This window comes from Bos indicus, chromosome 6, assembly GCF_029378745.1.
Source record: "Bos indicus isolate NIAB-ARS_2022 breed Sahiwal x Tharparkar chromosome 6, NIAB-ARS_B.indTharparkar_mat_pri_1.0, whole genome shotgun sequence".
NCBI classification, from domain to species: domain Eukaryota; kingdom Metazoa; phylum Chordata; class Mammalia; order Artiodactyla; family Bovidae; genus Bos; species Bos indicus.
Window position 1 is genome coordinate 82,850,886 of NC_091765.1, and position 23,339 is coordinate 82,874,224.

At 38.0% G+C, this 23,339-nt stretch overlaps 1 pseudogene; it reads left to right on the top strand.

Annotated features, from left to right (window-relative positions):
• The window catches only part of LOC139183493 (endogenous retrovirus group K member 6 Env polyprotein-like), a 44,639-nt pseudogene extending 29,024 nt beyond the window's left edge, over nt 1–15,615 (top strand).
• Nucleotides 15,616–23,339: the final 7,724 nt, after the last annotated feature.

Below are 23,339 nucleotides of genomic sequence, written 5' to 3' on the forward strand. Positions count from 1 at the left end.
TTTTTGTCTTCAAGTTACTTATTCCTTAATCATAATATATATTACTGATTTTATTATTTACTGGAGTAGATTGAAATATTCATCTCAATTCTAACTCCTCACATCCATGCCATGACCCTATCATGAGAAAGTATACTTCCATACCTACTTCTTGACTTTAGCCTAACCATGTGACCTGCTTGACTAATGGGATGTTAGTAGACATGATATAAACAGAGAATTGAATTGAGATTATGTTACTGAGTTTAACTTCTTGAAGTCCGGGAATCCTATGTATATACTGCAGAAACAGAGAGTTTTACAAAGGGTGAAGTACTTAGTCAACAGAAAACAAACAAAATGTTTGTTGGCCTGTTTCTGAATAGTTACTGAAGTTATATTCATCCATTAGCATAGTAGACTAAGTTATTTGGATTCATTTTGAGTAAATTGATAATTGGTCAGATAACTCCACTTCAGAAGCAGTTTGAGCCTCCAATCCCCCTAACATTACTTATCCCTGCTTCTAACCAAGAGATATTTTTAAGTAACAGTTTCACAGTAATTTTAAAAATTTAGACACAACTTGAGTTACTAATCCCATTGCATGGGACCACTTAGAGTTTTTATTTATGTGCAAAGTTGTTAAGGTTAAAGAAAACTTTTAAGGGTAAGTATTTTGCTTTACAAAGGTAAGTTTGAGTTTTAATATAAACTATCTCACTGAATTTCAATATTATACAATTTGATGTGTAGGAAAAATAATGATAATTACTGGTGAATACATGATTATTTCATATTATTGCTAAAAATATTGTAATTTAAGTTAAGAAGTATATTAATAAAGGATCCTTTGGGGATGTCAAACATGGTAGTTCAAATTCCTAAGGACAAGAATTACCTACACAGAGTTCCCTGAGCCTATGCCCCAGAATGAGGCATCTATAGAATTGACCATGTGTGTGTGCTTAGTCACTCAGTCATGTCTGACTCTTTAAAACATCATGGACTGTAATCCACCAGGCTCCTCTGTCCATGGGGATCCTCCAGGCAAGAATACTGGAGTGGCTTTCCATGCCTTCTTTCAGGGGATATTCTCAACCCAGGGATCAATCCCAGGTCTCCCTCATTGCAGGCAGATTCTTTACCATCTGAACCATCAGTGAAGCCCTGACCACAGCTGGAACAAATCTGGACCAGAAAACAGCCTCAGTACAGTCAATCAACACTCAGTGAAGGTGAGAATAGACACTTAACTTTCATGAGCCCTGAGTGCTGTGATAGCATGCTATTAAGGCTTATTGTGTCATTAGTATACCAAGACACCTACTATCTTTTAAGACTTTGGCTTATTTACTGTTCAAATTGTTTTATAAACCATTTCATCTCACACAATGTCTCAATCACAGTAAATCTGTTGACTGATGGATATTCAGCTTTAAACTGAAGGAATTTACAATCTTACTGAAGATTTAAAAGTCTATATGAAAAATTATAATAATGCAGGGCACAATATGATTGGACAAATGTTTTTTGTGTGATGGATGTTACAGGAGTTCAGTTTGGTTCAGTCACTCAGTCGTGTCTGACTCTTCGCAACCCCATGAATCGCAGCATGCCAGGCCTCTCTGTCCATCACAAATTCCTGGAGTTTACTCAAACTCACATCCATCAAGTCGGTGATGCCATCCAGCCATTCCATCCTCTGTTGTCCCCTTCTCCTCCTGCCCCCAATCCCTCCCAGCATCAGAGTCTTTTCCAATGAGTCAACTCTTCGCATGAGGTGGCCAAAATATTGGAATTTCAGCTTCAACATCAGTCCTTCCAATGAACACCCAGGACTGATCTCCTTTACAATGGACTGGTTGGATCTCCTTGCAGCCCAAGGAACTCTCACGAGTCTTCTCCAACACCATCTACAGTTGAAAAGCTCAATTTTTTGGTGCTCAGCTTTCTTCACAGTCCAACTCTCACATCCATACATGACCACTGGAAAAACCATAACCTTGACTAGATGGACCTTTGTTGGCAAAGTAATGTCTCTGCTTTGTAATATGCTATCTAGGTTGGTCATGGCTTTCCTTCCAAGGAATAAGTGTCTTTTAATTTCATGGCTGCAATCACCATCTACAGTGATTTTGGAGCCCCCAAAAATAAAATCTGAGACTGTTTCCACTGTTTCCCCATCTATTTCCCATGAAGTAAAGGGACCAGATGCCATGATCTTCATTTTCTGAATGTTGAGCTTTAAGCCAACTTTTTCACTCTCCTCTTTCACTTTCATCAAGAGGCTCTTTAATTCTTCTTCACTTCTGCCATAAGGGTGATGTCACCTGCATATCTGAGGTTATTGATATTTCTCCTGGCAATCTTGATTCCAGTTTGTTCTTCATCCAGCCCAGCATTTCTCATGATGTACTCTGCATATAAGTTAAATAAGCAGAGAGTTAGAAAGAGGAAATAAAATGTAGAAGATTGGTGACTCTTTGAAAGCTAATGTAGGGGAATCGATGAAGTCTCTTGAAGGAACAATTTTGGGCTGTATTTGAAGGACTGATTGAATATAGAATATTTAGAGGATAGGGAAATGCATTTGAGAAAATAAAATATAGAACAAGGGCACGATTGAACTCAGGGACAGGTATGTAATTGAGGGGGTATCTTTGGAAACAGACTGTATTGGGTTCAAGTTTTACCTCCTGTCCACTTAAGCAACTGAGGGAATATTACTTAACATTTCGAGGCCTTTGTTCTCTTCTCCAGACATGAGCTACTTTCTTAGTGAGATTATTCTGAGATCAAGTGAAGTAGGTTACAAACTTACAGGCATATTTCATACATTAATGAAAGAAACTATTAATTTCTATTCCTCATTTGATTTTTTCTCATTCTCCATATACTTATTTTGGCTTTACAGTCTTATTTCCATTTCTGTGATCAATACCTATCTACTTTTTTAATACTCATTTTAAGTCTGGGAGTTTGAAGCTAAGAGAAAAAGAGCCATAATACTGGGAGATGAATAAACAGAATGAGATTCTAGTATTCTTTTTTCAGTTAACCAATGTAGCCAATAACTGTCTTCTAAACAGTGATACCAAAAGAGTTATGAATTTCCATGTATTCTGGGGTATGAATAATTAGGAAGGGGAATCACAAGTGAGAAATGAAAAATATTTTTTTTTCTTTTCCAGGAGTTAATAAACAGGAGCAAACAGAGGGTAGCAATAGAGAGAGATTAGGCAAGAGGCATGTGTGCACACATACTGTTACACTCACACACAGCATCTTATCACAAGGTTTTCTGAGGTTTAAAGTGCCAGCACTGAGACATGTTCAATGTTTCACTGAAAAAAATTCTGTTGCATAAAACGTGTCTTTAGATGCAAACAAACTTCTGCATTATTTCTAGGTCAAGAACACATGTTTAGAATGAAGATGCTTTCTGCTTTCGTATTTATATTTGCTATGATGTTGTCCTTGTTGTTTTGCATCTCTACAAAACATTGCATTTATAACATTGTTTATAAATAAATAAAAATGATTTTCAAAAGAGCAAACTAACTTGTATTTGACAGAAGCACCAATTTTTTTTGGAGGACCCTCAATTCAGAAATAATTTTGTTAATCAACACAGTTCAAAATGTAAAAGCATGCACTTATTTACAATGTGTTAAATAGAACTAAAATACCTAATAAAAATTACTTTGTTGAGATTATGCTTCACACTTTTTAAGGCAGACTTGTGGTGGAATTGGGGAAACTCAGTTCTGAGGTGCAATAGAGATAGTAAAGTTCAAAAAAACAAATGGAGAGGCCAGAGAGAACAGAAGTTGTAGGGTGTCCTCCCTCTGAGTTATAATTGTTCCATGAGCTCTAAGGTTTCAAAGGGAAAGAGCAACTTGGGCTTAAACTTGGTCATCATAACAAGAAAACTCAGAGACATTTTCGGATGTGACAGAGCAGCACACGTCCAGATATCAAGCAACAGTGAAAGCTCAATGCAGAATTATTATATTTTCAGAATAGAAAACAGTATTCAATTTCTACTGGGGAAGCTGGAATGAGTAGGAAAAGTGTCAGCATGTGGTTGGAAAGGGGTATTAGAGCAATTTTTAAACAATATGTTTTTGTATTGGAAAAACTGTTGTGATTTAGTGACAGCCAAGGTGGATCAAGGAATAAAGTTGGTAAGGAATAAAGTTGCTCTCCCCACCTACAGCTGAGCATGACCTCAGTGATACCAGTCAAGTAACCTGAGACTGAAGTCACTGTAGCAGGGAATTATACCTTGAATGAGAGAAAAAGCACAGTGAACGTAGTGGAGACTAGAGGATGCCTAAAGCATGATGCTCACACACAATAGGGCTTGCCTCAGGGACACTGGATCATTCAGTAGCAGAAACATTCCAGGCTTCATCTAAACAGCAGAGATTTGTAATATAGAGTAGGCTTGGTTCTTTTATTGGTCCAAAATGAGCACATGGATAAAAGGATGAACAGGGCTGGACAAACAACATGTTAGATGGAAAATTAATTCAAGATAAAATAAAAACTTTAAGTAGAAATCAATATATTTATCATATGTTATTCCTGTTAACTCTGATGGAACAAAATATTCTCAATGCTGAATATTTTTAGGCTTTGATTATTTTATTTAAGAAATTTATGAATTTAATTAAATTTATTTAAATCTTATCTCATAGATTCTCACCTATTATATTGATGAGATACATAATATACTCATCTGAGCCTACTTGGTACCCTTCAAAGATCTTTTCACAACTATTGGTGAGGCTGTAAGCATAAGACAAGACTCCAGTGTTATGTTCTAGCTTCTTAAAAGTTTTTGGCCTAGACTGTCTTCTACCCTATACCAAATTTGTTCTGTTCTGGTTTCTATTTTTTTTTTTTTTTTCCCTGTTGCTTTGTTCTCATTGTTTTTTTTTTTTTTTTCCTCATATGAGATTTCCCTTAGATTTTTTGTTTAGCTTTGATTTGTATGACCTTGCCTTTGAGTTTTTCTCGAGGATATACAAACTGAGGATTTTTAAATCCTGCCCAAGTAACAGATCCAATGTTTTCAGTTCCCCTACTCCCATTCAGATCATTGGCTTCCAGGTACTCATTTGTCTAGGAGGGCATTTCAAACACAAAATTCACCATATGCTGCTGTTAAGTCGCTTCAGTCAAGTCTGACTCTGTGCAACCCCAAAGACGGCAACCCACCAGGCTCCTCCGTGCCTGGGATCCTCCAGGCAAGAACACTGGAGTGGGTTGCCATTTCCTTCTCCAATGCATGAAAGTGAAAAGTGAAAGTGAAGTCGCTCAATCTTGTCTGACTCTTAGCGACCCCATAGACTGCAGCCTACCAGGCTCCTCCGTCCATGGGATTTTCTAGGCAAGAGTACTGGAGTGGGTTGCCATTACCTTCTCTTAGTCACATTAGTTGAATTCTGGTAAAACACTAAAGTTCATTGCTGAAATATGAAATAAAAACTTTTTTCACCCCGTTTGTTGGAAAGCTTTCTTAAGGCAAGGACTTTGATTTTTTCGCCAGCACCTAACACAAAGCCCAGTCCACAGCTACACACATGCAGCATTTAGCAAGTAGTAGACTCATCAACTGACCTACTGACCCACGTAAATGAATGTTCAGTTCAGTTCAGTCGCTCAGTCATGTCCGACTCTTTGCGACCCCATGAATCACAACACACCAGGCCTCCCTGTCTATCACCAACTCCCAGAGTCCACCAAAACCCACGTCAATCGAGTCAGTGATACCATCCAACCATCTTATCCTCTATCGTCCCTTTCTCCTCCTGCCCTCAATCTTTTCCAGCATCAAGGTCTTTTCAAATGAGTCAGCTCTTTGCATCAGGTGGCCAAGGTATTGGAGTTTCAGTTTCAACATCAGTCCTTCCAATGAATATTCAGGATTGATTTCATTCAGGATGGACTGGATGTATCTCCTTGCAGTCCAAGGGACCCTCAAGAGTCTTTTCCAACACCACAGTTCAAATGCATCAATTCTTCAGCACTCAGCTTTCTTTACAGTCCAACTCTCACATCCATACATGACCACTGGAAAAACAATAACCTTGACTAGATGGATCTTTGTTGGCAAAGTAATATCTCTGCTTTTTAATATGCTGTCTAGGTTGGCCATAACTTTCCTTCCAAGGAGTAAGCGTCTCTTAATTTCATGGCTGCGGTCACAATCTGCTGTGATTCTGGAGCCCAAAAAATAAAGTCTGACACTGTTTCCACCGTTTCCCTATGTCATTGCCATGAAATGATGGGTCCAGATACCATGATCTTAGTTTTCTGAATGTTGAGTTTTAAGCCAACTTTTTCACTCTCCTCTTTCACTTTCATCAAGAGGCTCTTTAATTCCTCTTCACTTTCTGCCATAAGGGTTGTATCATCTGCATATCTGAGGTTATTGGTAATTCTCCTGGCAATCTTGATTCCAGTTTGTGCTTCCTCCAGCCCAGTGTTTCTCATGATGTACTCTGCATATAAATGAATAAATGAAACCAAATACCCTCTAGGGGATCATAAACCTACTTTAGGAGGAGATTGGGCTATATAAGTTTGGTAACTGTAATACATGTGCCATTAAATTTCTCTAGAGGAAGTTCAAAATGCATTTTTAATATTTTGAGCTATAAATATGACATATTAGTTCAGGTGTAAAATACAGTGATTCTATATATGTGTACACATGCATTATATGGAAGTCCAGTTACCAGTTGCCACCACACAGTTTTTACAATATTATTGACTATAATTCCTATGTGTACATTATTTCCCTATGACCTGTTTATTTTATAGCTGGAATTATGTTCCTCTTAATCCCCTTCACATATGTCATCCATTTCCCATGCTCATCCTAATTCTCTTCAATATTTATCTTTCTTTTTGTAATCAACCTCCACAGGTATGTGAAGAATAAATGAAAACAGATATTGATCTATATCCTCTGGTATCACCTAAATCTTAACTTTGCATTTCTGACATAAAGTTACATTTTAAAACTCAGCAGTCTGACAGCTAGTTTCTAGTAGCTGATAGTGCTAAGTTTTCCAATCTGTTTTCCTCCCCAAAATTCTAACCATGACATAAGCAACCTTAATTTATCACTGACATCATCATTTATTACAAGCCTTCATCCTAACAATCCATTGCCTTTTAGTGTCCTTTCTTTTTACTTATTTATTTTGATGGCCTGCCCAGCTTTGAGTTTTCCTCGCATTCCCAATTTGCCTTTCAGCCAAGTGGCTAGTGCTGACTGAGGAGCCATCACCATCCATCACCATCAGCAGGCTGCACATTATTCATTGCATTTCAAATGGATGGTGCACTTCAGTTTTCACATCTTCAGTGCCTTTGGCCTCTGCCAATAATTCTTCCACTTTAATATTTACAAGGCACCCAAAAGTTTGGATGTTTGAATGTCTGGCTTTGCAAACAAGCAGGGTGCAGCAGAACAAAGTCTGTCTAACTTTGTGTCTCTTCTTTTGGTTTATGAGTGCAAAGATAGGCTGGAAATTCTTTGTACTTTAGTGTTGAATCACCAACCCTGTAATCATATTAATCTCTTTGGTGTGGAAAATTGTATTTTTTATAAAGACACAGTTTTAAATCTTTCAGATGAATAGTTTTAAAAGTCCAATGAATTACTTTGTTTGTTTATATAAAACACTTACTTCCAATAATTGAAGTGCAAGTTATTCTTACAATGTGATCATAATTTATATCTAGAATAGAGCTCAGATTGTAAAATAAATATTGGTTATTTTAAACATATGGTGCTTTCTGTTTTATTTTTATTTTTGCTACAAAGACCTGAATCTTGGTTTGCTGTTGCATACTTTGTTGATATAGACAAATTCAGAGAGAATATAGTAATAGCTTTTGTATTTGGTGGCCTAGAAAGCTTATAAATAAAACTGTATTAAGCTGAAGAGGATGTGCATTGAATATTGGGAGGTTTAATTTTAATTAGACAAAAATTACCATGAAATCTTTTTTTTCTAATAGTTTTACATCTTAAATATTAGATCCCAACAGAACATTTTAAATACATTTTAGATACCACTTTTAAAACTTCTTTTTATATGTATTCAATAAATAGGGTAATAGCATAATTTATTGTACAAACGCTTCAGATAGTGGTGTTAAAATCAAACACAAATGGAAACTAGACTTGAAAATTCCCTAAGACAAAACTAGTTTAGTCATACAAGCAAAGCTTAATTTAGTTTATTTTGAAAGACAAGTAAGGCTAAGTTGACCTAGGTGACTTCTTGCTTATGACTCTGAAAATTATAAGTGAAACTTAAATTATCCCTCAGGGTTGATATGAGATAACCACTAACCAATGTCCTTTCATTTAAGGAAATTCTAGCATGATATGCAATCACTGTGAAGAATAGTCACTGCTTCCATACTACATAAACTGCTGTATAACAAAATATCTCTGGGCTTCATTCCATGTTTGGTTTGAGTGCTTTGGTTTGCAAAACTATTTTTGATGTGTTCACAATAAACTTGTAGTTGCTATTTCAGTGGTTCATTGGTTTGACTTATTTTTTCCCTGAACTTTTAACAGAAAGAAGAGCAATAAAAAGACCAAAAATTGCATCCATTTTCTAAATATCTATTTACTTGATTAATTGATTATATTGATAATCTCTGAAATAGCACTATTCAAAATCTAATTTCAAAATTAAAATTCCTTCTAAAGATAAGTCCATGCACATGAAAAAAAATGTCTAAAATCTTTTTTACAAATTTTAGAACATTTAAAAATAATATAGACCCAAAATATTATGGTTACATAGTCACATACTGCAATCAGTTTCTTAGTCACAGTTGTCACTAATATCATGTCAGTTTCAGAAAAAAAAAATGTTTCTGAAAAATATACGAGGTTTTTATACGAGACCATAAATATGTTTTTATGGTCTTTTTCAAAACATATATGCCTACAATCTACTTCAAAGTTGCAATTTAATGGGTAACCCAAAGTTCATGTCTTCAATTAACACTTCTCTGTAGATCACAACATTTTTAATTGAAAAATATTGCTTTTCTAAGAGCTAACATACCAGATAAGCTCAAAGCAAACTAAGTTAAATGAAGGGTTTTTCTAAGTCTAATTAAATTTAAGCAAATATATTAAAATATTTAATCTCATATATTAATGCACGTACTGTATTCTGTCTCCACTCAAAGTACATTCCTTTGATATATAATTTTATGAATGAAAATCTCCAAAAACTTATCTTTGTTTATGGTACAGTTAGTATTAAATCATCATTAGGTGCTGCAAAATCACAGGTCATCTTAATTCATAAGATTTTGGTTTAATAAAAGCTATTTAATAATACCCCTGTAAAAAGTATGTTTTTATATCATTGGATAAATTATTTTTATTTAGATTGTAAATGTCTCAATTAATTTCACATATTTTTATTTCAAATGATATAGTAAGTGTTAATTTAGTGACTCCATTAGCAGATAAAAAACATCATAGATTTTTACATGATACCAGTTCTACATCAGTTGATCAGAACCTTGAAATACAAATTTAGTTAGTAACTGTTCAATTTTTTTCCCCATCTAATACACAAATTCCAAGTGGAGCTCTGGGAAGTTAGTTCCCATCCCCTTGTGTCTTCTTATTCCACCAAAGAGATGGAGGGAAACACTACTGATGGTCACAGCCAAGGTATATAAGCCCAAGAAAACACTGAGATTTAATCAGAAGAATATAGAACACTATCTTCTTTATACTTCACCAACATACCAATAAGACTAGTAACAGTTAAGGTTACAGCTGAAAGAGTAGCAAGACAAAAATGCTCCCTGAAAAGGAGTATTTAAGCATGCCTATATCTATTTTAAAAACAGAAACAATAGTTAATAACTTAAAAAAAAAAAAAAAGAGCCTGAATGGTTTTGCTGGTGATTTCTACCAAACTTAAAAAAATAAAAAAAATTTAAAAATCCAATTCTGCAGTTTTTTCCTAGAAACAGAAGCAAAAGAAAAACTTCCTAACTTTTTTATGAAGCATTACCCCAGTATCAAAATCAGATAAATATGGGACTTCCCTGGTGGTCCAGTGGTTAAGACTCTGTGTTCCCAATGCAGGGGGCCTGAGTTCCATCCCTGGTCAGGAACTAGATCCCACATGCCACAACTAAGAGTTCACATAACACAACTAAAACCTGGTGTAGCCAAAAAGATAAATTAATTAAAATAACCATTTTAAAAGTCAGATAAATATGTTACAGGAAAGAAAAACTACAGACTGATAATTCTCGTGAACACAGAAGTAAAAATCCTCAACAAATATTAGCAAGGCAAATCAAGCAATGTGTAAAAGGAATTATATACACTATGATCAAGTACCAAGTGAGATTTTCCCAAGTAAACAAGTCTGATTCAATATTCAAAAACAAATTAATGCAACAAAACCTTGCCAACGGGGTAAAGAATAAAAACAAACAAAAATACACGATCACATCAACTGATAGAGTAAAAAGCATTTAACAGCACTCTCCTTTTTATGATAAAAAATTCATCAAACCAGAAATTAAAGAGTACTTTCTCAACTTGCTAAAGAATGCCATCACAAGATCTTCAGATAAAGTCATACTTAATAATGATAGACTCAGGGACTTCCCTGGTGGCCCAGTATTTAAGAATCTAGCTGCAATGCAGGGGGCACCAGTTTAATCCCCAGTCTCTGATAGGGCAACTAAACCCAATTCATAACTACCGAGCCCAAGCATCACAACTGGAGAGAAGCCTGTGTGCCATAACTAAGACCTGACACAGCAAATAAATTAATAAACATAAAACCAAAATGACTATTTTAAAAAAATAATGAGACTCACTTTTTCTCTTGGATTGAGAACAAGCCAAGGATGTCCTCTCCCACTACTTTCTTTCAACATCATATCAGAAGTCCTTTCATACTGCAACAAGGAAAGAAAGTGAATGCTATATAAATTGGAAAGAAAAAAATAATACTGTCTTATTTGTAAATTACATGATGATCTATGTAAAAAACCTTAAAAATTCTAGAAAACTTTGCAGTGGAAAAATCTGGTATCAGGTCTTTCATGATCATGATTAATTTTAAAGAGAAGAATCATGTTGATAGTACACACTTTTGGTATGTTATGAAAATGGCACTTTATAGTCTTCTTCTCACAAACCCATGTGCCCAACCTAATCACGAGAAAAAGTCATACAATTCCTACTTAAGGAACATAATACAGAGTATCATTAATCCAGGGGTAAAGAATCTGCCTGCCAATACAGGAGATACAAGAAATGAGGGTTTGATCCCTGAGTTGGGAAGATCCCCTGGAGTAGGTAATGGCAACCCACTCTAGTATTCTTGCCTGGAAAATTCCATGGATAGAGGAGCCTGGTGGGCTATGGTTCATAGGGTCCCAAAGAGTCAGACATGACTGAGCACACACATGCACTCCTGTAAAACTTACTAGACCATCAACAGAGAAAGTATCTTAGAAAATGTCCCAGCTAAGGAAAGTCTAAGAAGATAAGATGATTAAATGTATTATGGTATGTTGGGGGCAAGAGTGAGGCACTCCGCCCATGGCAAAGGTCATGAGGAAGGAGGCTCGACATACGCAAAGGTGGGATCGAGCCTCAGGTGTCCCCCTGGAAATCCTCGAGCATCTACCCCCATAACCAGAGCCTGCCTGCTTACTACAATTGTCTCAGCCCCTTGGATACCAGACTCCACGGCTGCCGCGACCTCGCAAGAGGAAGGGGCCCCCTCTGCCTCCGCTTCCCCCGCCAATACGGGAGACACCACGGACATCGAGACAATTGACTTCAGGGACCTCGGATGAGCAAGGAACAGATCCACCCACCAAACAGATGTCTCAGCCTCACATACGGGACACTACTCCCCCTGATTCCCTGCGCCACAGAAAATCCCAGGCCGCCTAACTCAGGCGACCTGGAATGCCCCCATACCCACTTGGGACAAATAAAAACTCTGTCACCAGGCACGAGGAATGACTTCCTCGCAGGGATCTCCAGCTTCTCCTGAGAAAATGTTTATTGCCATGCTTGCCTTGCTTTCCTGCCAGGTAAGTGCCTCTCCTATTCCAGCTAAGTATTGGGCATATCTCCCAGATGCTTCAACTTTCCAGGTTGTTTCCTGGAATAATGAGCCTATACGGGTCAACCCAGACCAACCTCAGCTTTTGGGAGGATTCTATACTTCTTCCACTAAAGATAAATATCCTATTAATTTTAATTATACCTTCAGGGGATTAATAGACGATCTTCCTGTTTGCTTTAACTTCCCCAATAATCCAAAGAGTTTTATTACACCCACTAAAGAAGGGTGCATTGGGGCCTCTACAAAAATAATTATAACAGATTCCTCAAAAATAGATTCCCAGTCTTTACGTCATCGGGTAGTTTGGGTATTAGTGGCCCGCTTGCCCAGGATCCATGACCCTTATGTGACCCTGCGCTTTACACCCCCTCCCGGTTATCCAAAGTGTTATAAGGTTGCTCCTTCAGATGAAGTGTGGAAGACCATAGATGGCCGTACTAGGTATCCGACTTGGACAACTTGTACTTATAGTTCAAGGATTGATTATAGGATACCAGGCGGTGGGAATTATACTATTCAGGACTGGAGCAACCCGAATCTGGGTGAGGATCCATTGGTCAAGATAACATTTAAAGGCAGATTTGAGAATTGGAATAGGATTCCTCTTCCTTGGCCTACGCAAGCCACTAAATGGCATATTAACCAATTTGTTCCTTCTATGCTGTCTTATACAGTTAAAAGCAAAACCTATTGGCAACCTGAGATTTGGAGAGCCCTTGCTGCTACTGCCCCCATTTCTGTATCTCGCCCAGATAACTATTCCACTTATTCTGTTTTAGCTTGTTTACTCTCGCCTTATGTTTTCTTTTACTAATGATTCCAACAAACTTAATGTATGCATGAATTATTCAGGTGGACCTAACGTGGTAACTTGTGAACAATGTATGCTTTCATCCTGTTTGACCCCTCAATATAATGTTTGCTCTTTTGTGGTGTTGTGACGCCCACACTATCTCCTGATACCCGTGATGGTGACCTCCCACTCGTATGACAATTATGGTCTTGCTGTGTTACAACAACTACAGGATTTAATGTGATCGTGATGGTTTGTGGGCTTACTTATTTTAGGAATATCAGCTTTAATAGCAGCAATTAGTTCTGTTACTGCGGCAGCAATATCATTGACTCAACAAGTGCATACTGCCCAATATGTTGATACCATGTCTAAAAATGTTTCTTTAACTCTAGCAACTCAGGAAGCTATAGATAGGAAATTAGAGATGAGAGTAGATGCCTTAGAAGAAGCAATTATGCATACTGGGACTGAGTTACAGACTTTAAAGATGAAGATGGATTTGACATGCCACGCTGATTACAGGTGGATATGCGTGACATCTTTGAAGGTAAACGAGACAGATTATGAATGGGAAAAGATTAAAAATCATATCTCAGGTGTTTGGAATAGTTCTGATATTGGCCCGGACTTAGGGAAACTTCATAATCAAATACAGACCTTGGAACACTCTCGACTGGATTTTACCGCCACTGGAGCAGCTAATAACTTTTTTCATACCTTCTCTAACTTTATTTCTGGAAAAAATATTCTGTCTAATATTCCTAGCTATGCTGTCGTTGGTGCTCTAATCCTACTTCTCATAATCATACTTCTTTGTATTATCAGGATTCTTCGGCAGAGCATTCGGAAGCTCATGACTGAGCTGCATCTGGTTGTTTTAAGAAATAAAAAAGGGGGAGATGTTGGGGGCCAGAGTGAGGCACTCCGCCAGTGGCAAAGGTCATGAGGAAGGAGGCTCAACATACACAAAGGTGGGATCAAGCCTCAGGAGTCCCCCTGGAAATCCTCAAGCATCTACCCCCATAACCAGAGCCTGCCTGCTTTACTACTTTGTGCTCCCACCTACACCTCTGACTTTACGGGGGGCTGTCCCCCACCACCTCTTTCAGAGAAGGAGTTAACCTAGAGCTCCAGTTAATAAAAACTCCTGGGCATGACAAGAGTGTTTTAACCTACAAACTCCTCTGAAGGTTCTCTAGCCTGCCTGACAGGCTTGTCCGGCCACATGTGATTGCTCACAGCCTCCCAACCGTGAGAGGCACGAGATGCTTTAAACCTTCTAAAAACAGGTTCCTTAGAAAAGTTAGAAAACTATTAGTATAAGCATAATGGGCTGATTAGAAATTGTATTGGTGAAGGGTTTTTCATTTGTTGAGCCAATGTTTGTTGCTAAGTCTCCATATCCCCTGCCCTTACACACATTAATGAATATATAGAAGAAATAAGTATTAACCGTTGATATTAATCACGTTAGACCTTAGGCTAAGTAAAGTCTTTCCTTAATTAAAACCCACTACACCCTCACCCTATAGGAATGTAACTTTATTTGGGTGGTGTCTGTTTCAAAAATAATCACCCCTGGAGAAATAAGTGTCCTGGTTGACTGACTACTGTCACAAGGAGAGGGTCATAAATTGTCAGCAGGCCCCCTGGCCAGAAGATGATGTAACACCCCTAAGACCTCTGTATATATTTGTATGAAGCACCTGACTTTGATAAAAGTCAGGACTGCTGACCCCGCGTGACTTTTGTATAACATCTCAGTGTATAAAAGTCAACCATGGAAAATAAAGAATTGGAATCAGTTTCTTGAAATACTGGTCTCCCCATGTCGCTCTCTCTCTCACTCTGGCTGAGTCTCCATCTGTAGCGCAGAACCCGCCATGCTTACTAATTATGCCTGGGCTTCTAAGATCCGACCGGGGAGGCCTCAGTGTCTCCTCTCCTTCGGGAGAATGGAAGGACGCCTGTGGCCTACATAAATGGTGCAAACTTCTTGTCTTGAAGTTTTATTGGTCTCCCGCATAAACCAAGCTACTCAGCCTCTTTTCTCCACTGAATTTTCCTACTGAGCTATCCTCATTCTATTATTCTTTACATCTCTAATTAATATCTAATTGAAGCTATTGTATCCTGATCCTCGCCGACGCCATCCCCACTTCAAATACCCTGGATCAGCCAGGGCTGGACGCCGGCAATGGTATCCTTGATAGAATCTTGGAACAGAAAAAAACAACATCATTTTAAAACTAAGAAAACCTGAAAGTATGGATATTAGCCAAAAATAATGTCAATATTGGCTCATCAATTGTGACAAATGTCTCCTATGAATGTAAGATGAAGATGTTAATAATAGTGCTAATAGAGGGAATCAGGTTTGTGCATCTGCAAACTATCTAAACTACATTTGTAAGTTTTTTGTAGACCTAAATCTACCCTAAAGTAAAGTCAAAAATTAAAATAAAATCAACAATATAGTACCATCAAACAAGAAAGTGGACAGAATTGAGATTTTCACCACATAAAAATTGGTAAAAGCACTGTAACAAAAGCATTCAGAATCTATATTCTGAGGCAAGACTGCTTAACCTCTATTTCACTGACATATTTTATACACCTAATACAGTTGTCTGTGTTTCCACTGACCCTGCCAAGAAGTAGCCAAATGGCTTGTGTATCTTGCAGGCCTTAGATAACACAGCCAGTTTTTACTTTAAGAGGCTGACAGGGGATGTGATGTCCTACTGCTAGCCAATACCAGCCACATTAACCAGAAAGTGCTTATTTTAAAGGTGAGCCCCTGCACTGTTTGTCTTGACAGAGAGACAATTACCTCAATTGGTACCTTCAATTACCTTGCCTCTGGGACTCTTGGGTGAAAAGATTATTGTTGGTCCTCTTTCATGTTTATCCATGTGATAAAAGTAAAATCTTTGTACAGAGCACAGGCATCACACATGCTACCAGATGAGACCATGGCAGATGCTGTAATGGAGATCTACCACAGCCATTCTGACTTCTCTCTTACCAATATATCTCATTAAAACAAACCCAGGTAAAATGCTAAACCATAGGGAACACCAGGAGAGAAGTACTAGTGAGGATTTATTAAAAAAGAGAGAGAGAGAGAGAGAGAATGGAATATGTGGTCATTTAATTTTATATATTTCCACAGAATTTTCAGTTGCTAGGGTTTTTGACTTGCAGCTTTTTTCATGTGTTACAATTTAGGTTTTTATGAGTATAGTTCCCTATTTTATATAAGAGATCTTCCTTGTTCATCTATTTCATATACAGCAGTGTGTATATTCAATGTCTTATAATAACAAAATGGAAAGAATCTAAAAATCATACATGCATATATGTATGTATAACATGTAAAGAGAATCACTTTGCTGTATACATGAAAATAACAAGATATTGTAAATCAAATATGCTTCAATAAAAATATAAAATTCCAATGTTTTTGGTACTTTTTACTCATAACGTTTTTGGTCCTTTACTCAATAAAGGACAGAAATGGTATGGACCTAAGAAGCAGAATATATTAAGAAGAGGTGGCAAGAATAAACAGAAACTGTACAAAACAGATCTTCATGATCCAGATAATCATGATGATCTGATCACTCACCTAAGCCAGAAATCCTAGAATGTGAAGCCAAGTGGGCCTTAGGAAGCATCACTATGAACAAAGCTAGTGGAGATCATGGAATTCCAGTTGAGCTATTTCACATCCTAAAAGATGATGTTGTGAAAGTGTTGCACTCAATATGCCAGCAAATTTGGAAAACTCGGCAGTGGCCACAGGACTGGGAAAGGGCAGTTTTAATTCTAATCCCTGAGAAAGGCAATGCTAAAGAATGCTCAAACTTCCACACAATTGCACTCATCTCACACACTAGCAAAGTAATACTCAAAATTCTCCAAGCCAGGCTTCAGCAATATGTGACCCATGAACTTCCAGATGTTCAAGCTGGGTTTAGAAAAGGCAGAGGAACCAGAAATCAAATTGCCAACATCCACTGGATCACCGAAAAAGCAGAAGAGTTCCAGAAAAACATCAATTTCTGCTTTATTGACTGTGTGGATCACCATAAACTGTGGAAAATTCTGAAAGGGATGGGAATACCAGACCACCTGACCTGCCACTTGAGAAAGCTGTTGCAGGTCAGGAAGCAACAGTTAGAACTGGACATGGAACAATAGACTGGTTCCAAAGAGGAAAAGAGTACATCAAGGCTGTATATTGTCACCCTGCTTATTTAACTTATATGCAGAGTATATCATGAGAAATGTTGGGCTGGATAAAGCAAGCACAAGCTGGAGTCAAAATTTCTGGGGGAAATATCAATAACCTCAGATATGCAGATGACACCACCCTTATGGCAGAAAGATATGAAGAACTAGAGAGTCTCTTGATGAAAGTGAAAGAGGAGAGTGAAAAAGTTGTCTTAAAACTCAACATTCAGAAAACTAAGATCATGGCATTTGGTCCCATCACTTTATGTCAAATATAGAAACAGTGCAAACAGTGGCGGAATTTATTTTGGGGGGGCTCCAAAATCACTGCAGATGGTAACTGCAGCCATGAAATAAAGACACTTACCCCTTGGAAGAAAAGCTATGACCAACCTAGATAGTATATTAAAAAGCAGAGACATTACTTTGTCAACAAAAGTCCATTGAATCAAGGCTATGGTGTTTCCAGTAGTCATGCATGGATGTGAGAGTTGGACTATAAAGAAAGCTGAGTGCCTAAGAATTGATGCTTTTGAATTGTGGTGTTGGATAAGACTCTTGAGAGTCCCTTGGACTACAAGGAGATCCAACGAGTCCGTCATAAATGAAATCAGTCCTGAATGTTCATTGGAAGGACTGATGTTGAAGCTGAAACTCCAATACTTTGGCCACCTGATGCAAAGAGCTGCCTGATTTGAAAGGACCCTGATGCTGGGAAAGATTGAAGGTGAGAGGCGAAGGGGACAAAAGAGGATGAGATGGTTGGATGGCATCACCGACTCAGTGGACATGAGTTTGGGTGAACTCTGGGAGTTGGTGATGGGACAGGGAGGCCTGGTGTGCTGCAGTCCAGGGGGTTGCAAACAGTCAGACAGAACTGAGTAACTGAACTGAACTCATAATTAAAATTGCCAACTTAAAACATGAAAAGACTTTAGGCAGGTGGCCTCATGCACTGTCATAATTGTACTAAAGAAGAAACACAAACCAAGAGAGGGTTAGTGACCTGGTGAAGTTCACAAAGATCACTTATGTCAGAGCCATAATCATAATCTCAGTGTTCAGACCCCATGCTTTCTCTTTGATTTCATTACCCTGAGAGATTATGCTGAAATTGTATTTTTCTTTATCCTAGTAATGAGGTCCATTGGTGCCTTGTTTCAGAGGAGCCTGAATGATATTTATGGAAATAAAGATGTATATGGAATGATTTTAAATATTTTTGTAATGTTTAATCTGCACTTTTACAAAACTAACAAATTTAATAAGAACTCAAAGATACTATCCAATTTGGTCAACCTCCTTCTTATGAGATGTTTCCTATGATACACTTGACACAATCACATTTCTTTAGAAAACATCTATTTATAAGCTACTATGTCAGGTACCAGAATGAAGGGATGGGAGTGAGACAGAGGACAAAATGTACAATCAGCTCATATAGTATAGAAGATTCACAGGTGGATGTAACTCAGGACAAGAGATATTATAATATACTATAATAAGAAATATCCTATTGGGGTAATACTAATTCTGATTGGGAGACTGGGTAAATAATCATGAAAATTGAGCATTCAAGTTAAAGTTATGAATAATAGGAAAAAGGAAAGTTTAAGGAGTATATTGTCACCCTGCTTATTTAACTTATATGCAGAGTACATCATGAGAAATGCTGGACTGGAAGAAACACAAGCTGGAATCAAGATTGCCGGGAGAAATATCAATAAGCTCAGATATGCAGATGACACCACCCTTATGGCAGAAAGTGAAGAGGAACTAAAAAGCCTCTTGATGAAAGTGAAAGTGGAGAGTGAAAAAGTTGGCTTAAAGCTCAACATTCAGAAAACGAAGATCATGGCATCTGGTCCCATCACTTCATGGGAAATAGTTGAGAAACAGTGGAAACAGTGTCAGACTTTATTTTTCTGGGCTCCAAAATCACTGCATATGAAGACTGCAGCCATGAAATTAAAAGACGCTTACTCCTTGGAAGGAAAGTTATGACCAACCTAGATAGCATATTGAAAAGCAGAGACATTACTTTGCCAACAAAGGTCCGTCTAGTCAAGGCTATGGTTTTTCCTGTGGTCATGTATGGATGTGAGAGTTGGACTGTGAAGAAGGCTGAGCGCCGAAGAATTGATGCTTTTGAACTGTGGTGTTGGAGAAGACTCTTGAGAGTCCCTTGGACTGCAAGGAGATCCAACCAGGCCATTCTGAAGGAGATCAGCCCTGGGAGTTCTTTGGAAGGAATGATCCTAAAGCTGAAACTCCAGTACTTTGGCCACCTCATGCAAAAATTTGACTCATTGGAAAAGATTCTGATGCTGAGAGGGATTGGGGGCAGGAGGAGAAGGGGACGACAGAGGATGAGATGGCTGGATGGCATCACTGACTCAATGGACGTGAGTCTGAGTGAACTCCGGGAGTTGGTGATGGACAGGGAGGCCTGGCGTGCTGCGATTCATGGGGTTCCAAAGAGTCGGACATGACTGAGCGACTGATCTGATCTGATCTGATCTGAATATAACTACAGATTGTCAGCTGTCTTTATTGTTTGTTGTTTAGATGCTTCTTTAAGGCAATTCAGTTCAGTTCAGTTCAGTCTCTCAGTTGTGTCCGACTCTTTGTGACCCCATGGACTGCAGCACACCAGACCTTCCTGTCCATCACCAACTCCCAGAGTTCACCCAAACTCTTAGTGAGGATTTAATAGAAAGGTCTGTTGGAGCCCCATCATACAGTTATTCCAAAGTCATCTAAAAGGGGACTTATATTTATTGAACACCACTTAAATAATCTAACAAATATTATAATTGCAAAAATATCATCTCAGAAATGAAAAATATTTCTTAACTTTTACCCATATTCATTTCAGTTCAGTCAGTTGCTCAGTTGTGCCTGACTCTTTGTGACCCCATGGACTGCAGCAGGCCAGGCTTCATGTCTATCATCAATTCCTGGAGCTTGCTCAAACTCATGTCCATCAAGTCAGCGATGCCATCCAAGCATCTTATCCTCTGTTGCCCCTTTCTCCTCCTGCCTTCTTTCTTTCCTAGGATCAGGGTCTTTTCCAATGAGTCAGCTCTTCCTATCAGTTGGCCAAATTATTAGAGCTTCAGCATCAGACTTTCTGATGAATATTCAGGACTGATTTCCTTTAGGATTGACTGGTTTGGTTTCCTTGCAGTCCAAGGGACTCTCAAGAGTCTTCTCCAGCATCACAGTTCATAAGCATCAATTCTTTGGCTCTCAGCTTTCTTTATGATCCCACTCTCGCATCTCTACATGATGACTGGAAAAATCATGGCTTTGACTAAATGGACTATGTTGGTAAGTAATGCCTCTCCTTTTTAATTTGCTGTCTAGGTTGGTCATAGCTTTTCTTCCAAGGAGCAAGAAGTTTTTAATGTCATGGCTGCAGTCACTATCTGCAGTGATTCTGGAGCCCCCTCCAAAATAAAGTCTGTTTCCACTTCCACAAAATAAAACTGTTTCCACTGTTTCCCCATTATTTGCCATGAAATGATGGGACCAGATGACATGATCTTAGTTTTGAATGTTGAGTTTGAAGCCAGCTTTTTCACTCTCCTCTTTCACTTTCATTAAGAGGCTCTTTAGTCCCTCTTCACTTTCTGCCATAGGGTGGTGTCATCTGCATGTCTGAGATTATTGATATTTCTCCTGGTAATCTTAATTCCAGCATGTGCTTCATCCAGCCCAGCATTTCACATGATGTATTCTGCATATAAATTAAATAGGCAAGGTGACAATATACAGCCTTGACTTACTCCTTTTCCCAATTTGAAACCAGTCCATTGTTCCACTTCTGGTTCTAACTGTTGCTTCTTGACCTGCATACAGACTTCTCAGGAGGCAGGTAAGGTGGTCTGGTATTTCCATCTCTTGAATAATTTTCCACAGTTTTTTGTGATCCACACAGTCAAAGGCTTTAGCATAGTCAATGAAGTAGGAGTAGATGTTTTTCTGGTAGTCTCTTACTTTTTCCATGAAGCTACAGATGTTGAAAATCTGATCTCTGGTTCCTCTGCCTTTTCTAAATCCAGCTTGAACATCTGGAAGTTTTCAGTTTGTGCACTATTGAAGCCTCACTTGGAGAATTTTCAGTATTTCTTTGCTAGTGTGTGAGATGAGTGCAATTGAGCAGTAGTTTGAACATTCTTTGGCATTGCCTTTCTTTGGGATTGGAATGAAAACTGACCTTTTCCAGTCTTGTGGCTACTGCTGAGCTTGCCAAATTTGCTGGCATATTGAATGCAGCACTATTAATAGCACTTTTACCTCATCCATCAGAGGCTGCAAAGATACCATCTTAGAAATGAGATATTAACTTTTATCTATGTTACTCTCCAATAAAGTGCTTCCCTTGTGGCTCAGATGGTAAAGCGTCTGCCTATAATGTGCAAGACCTGGGTTCGATCCATGGGTGGGGAAGATCCTCTGGAGAAGGCAATGGCAACCCACTCCAGTACTCTTGCCTGGAAACTCCCATGGATGCAGGAGCCCGGTAAGCTACAGTCCATGGGGTCACAAAGAGTCAGATACAACTGAGCAACTTCACTTCACTTCACTCTCCATCAAAGCATTATACGTCAGTACTTTAAAACCCAAAACCCAAAAGAAAAAATGCCAGCATGATCACAAAAAGCTGTACGACACTATGAGTAAGCAATGGTGAGCATTGGGAAAGGTTCCACCTGGTGAAAGGAAAGTGACAACGTTAGCTGCTCAGTTGTATTTGATTCTTTGCAGCCCCATGGAATGTATAGCCCACCAGGCTCCTGTTCATGGGATTCTGCAGGCAAGAATACTAGAGTGGGTGCCGTTTCCTTCTCCAAGGGATCTTTCCCAACCCAGGGATTGAACCTTGGTCTCCTGCATTGCAGGCAGATTCTTTACCATCTGCAGATTAGTATGTTAAAGGAGCAACAGTAAGCATATCCTGTGATATGAAGAGACCTTTCAGTGCTGGGACTTCTCTGGTAGCTTAGCTTTGCCACTTGGGGGAGATTGTGGGATTCTGCCTCCTCAAGGACAATGAATTGCATCTTATAGAGGGTCTTGATTAATTGACTTATTAGGTATACATTCAGAATAAAATACCTTAAGGAGACTAGAATTTCATATCTGTTTTTTGTTGTTAGTCACTAAGTTATGTCCTACTCTTTTGTGATCCCATGGATTGTAGCCTGCCAGGCTCCTCTGTCCATGGGATTTCCCAGGCAAGAACACTGGAGTGGGTTGCCATTTCCTCCTCCATGCTATCTTCCAGACCCAGGGATCGAACCTCTATTTCCTGAATTGGTAGGTGGATTCTTTATCACTGAGCCACCAGGGAAGCCCTTTTATTACTTGTGACATATATGGGAAATCTATTTCAAGGATAACAACTTGCTATATATTACAAGTTTACAGTAAAGCCCTAGGAGTTAAGTGACAAAGAAGAGCATTACAAAATCATGTGAGATTCCTGCAAAGATTCATTTAATATATATTATCTTACTTTTACATATTAATGGTAATACAGGGTGCATATAGATTTTTAAACTTTGCTAATTTTCTAGAAATTGCAAGAAATATTGATTTTATTCACTCAGCTATGCTCTTCAATATTCTGTTTTAAGGAGAATAACTGTACAGAGGATAATTTCATTTCTTATAGATGCAAAAAACCAATAATATAATATTTTTATTATTCAGTGATGGTAGTAAATTCTTGGAGCAAATCAGCCAAATAAAATTGGAATTTAAAAGTAATTATAAGGCATATAAACAATGTATTTGTTTATATTGTAGAAAATATAAACACTTGAATTATTTCTGTAAATTAAATGTAAACTTTCCTGAAATTATTTACCTTAAAAATTATTAAACTGTCTATACACATATATAATATATAAACAAATAAGCAACTTTATATACATGTACTAATATGATTGTCAATCTAATATTATACAGTATATAATTTATAATATATTATAACTGGAATATTCTACATGTACCAATTCTGAGAGCATATGTAACAGAATATACATAGTGTTTTATTATTTTTGAGAGAACACAATTAGTGTCCACAATTAGAGAAAAATTAGAACACAATTAGAGAAAAATTTTAGTTGCAACTG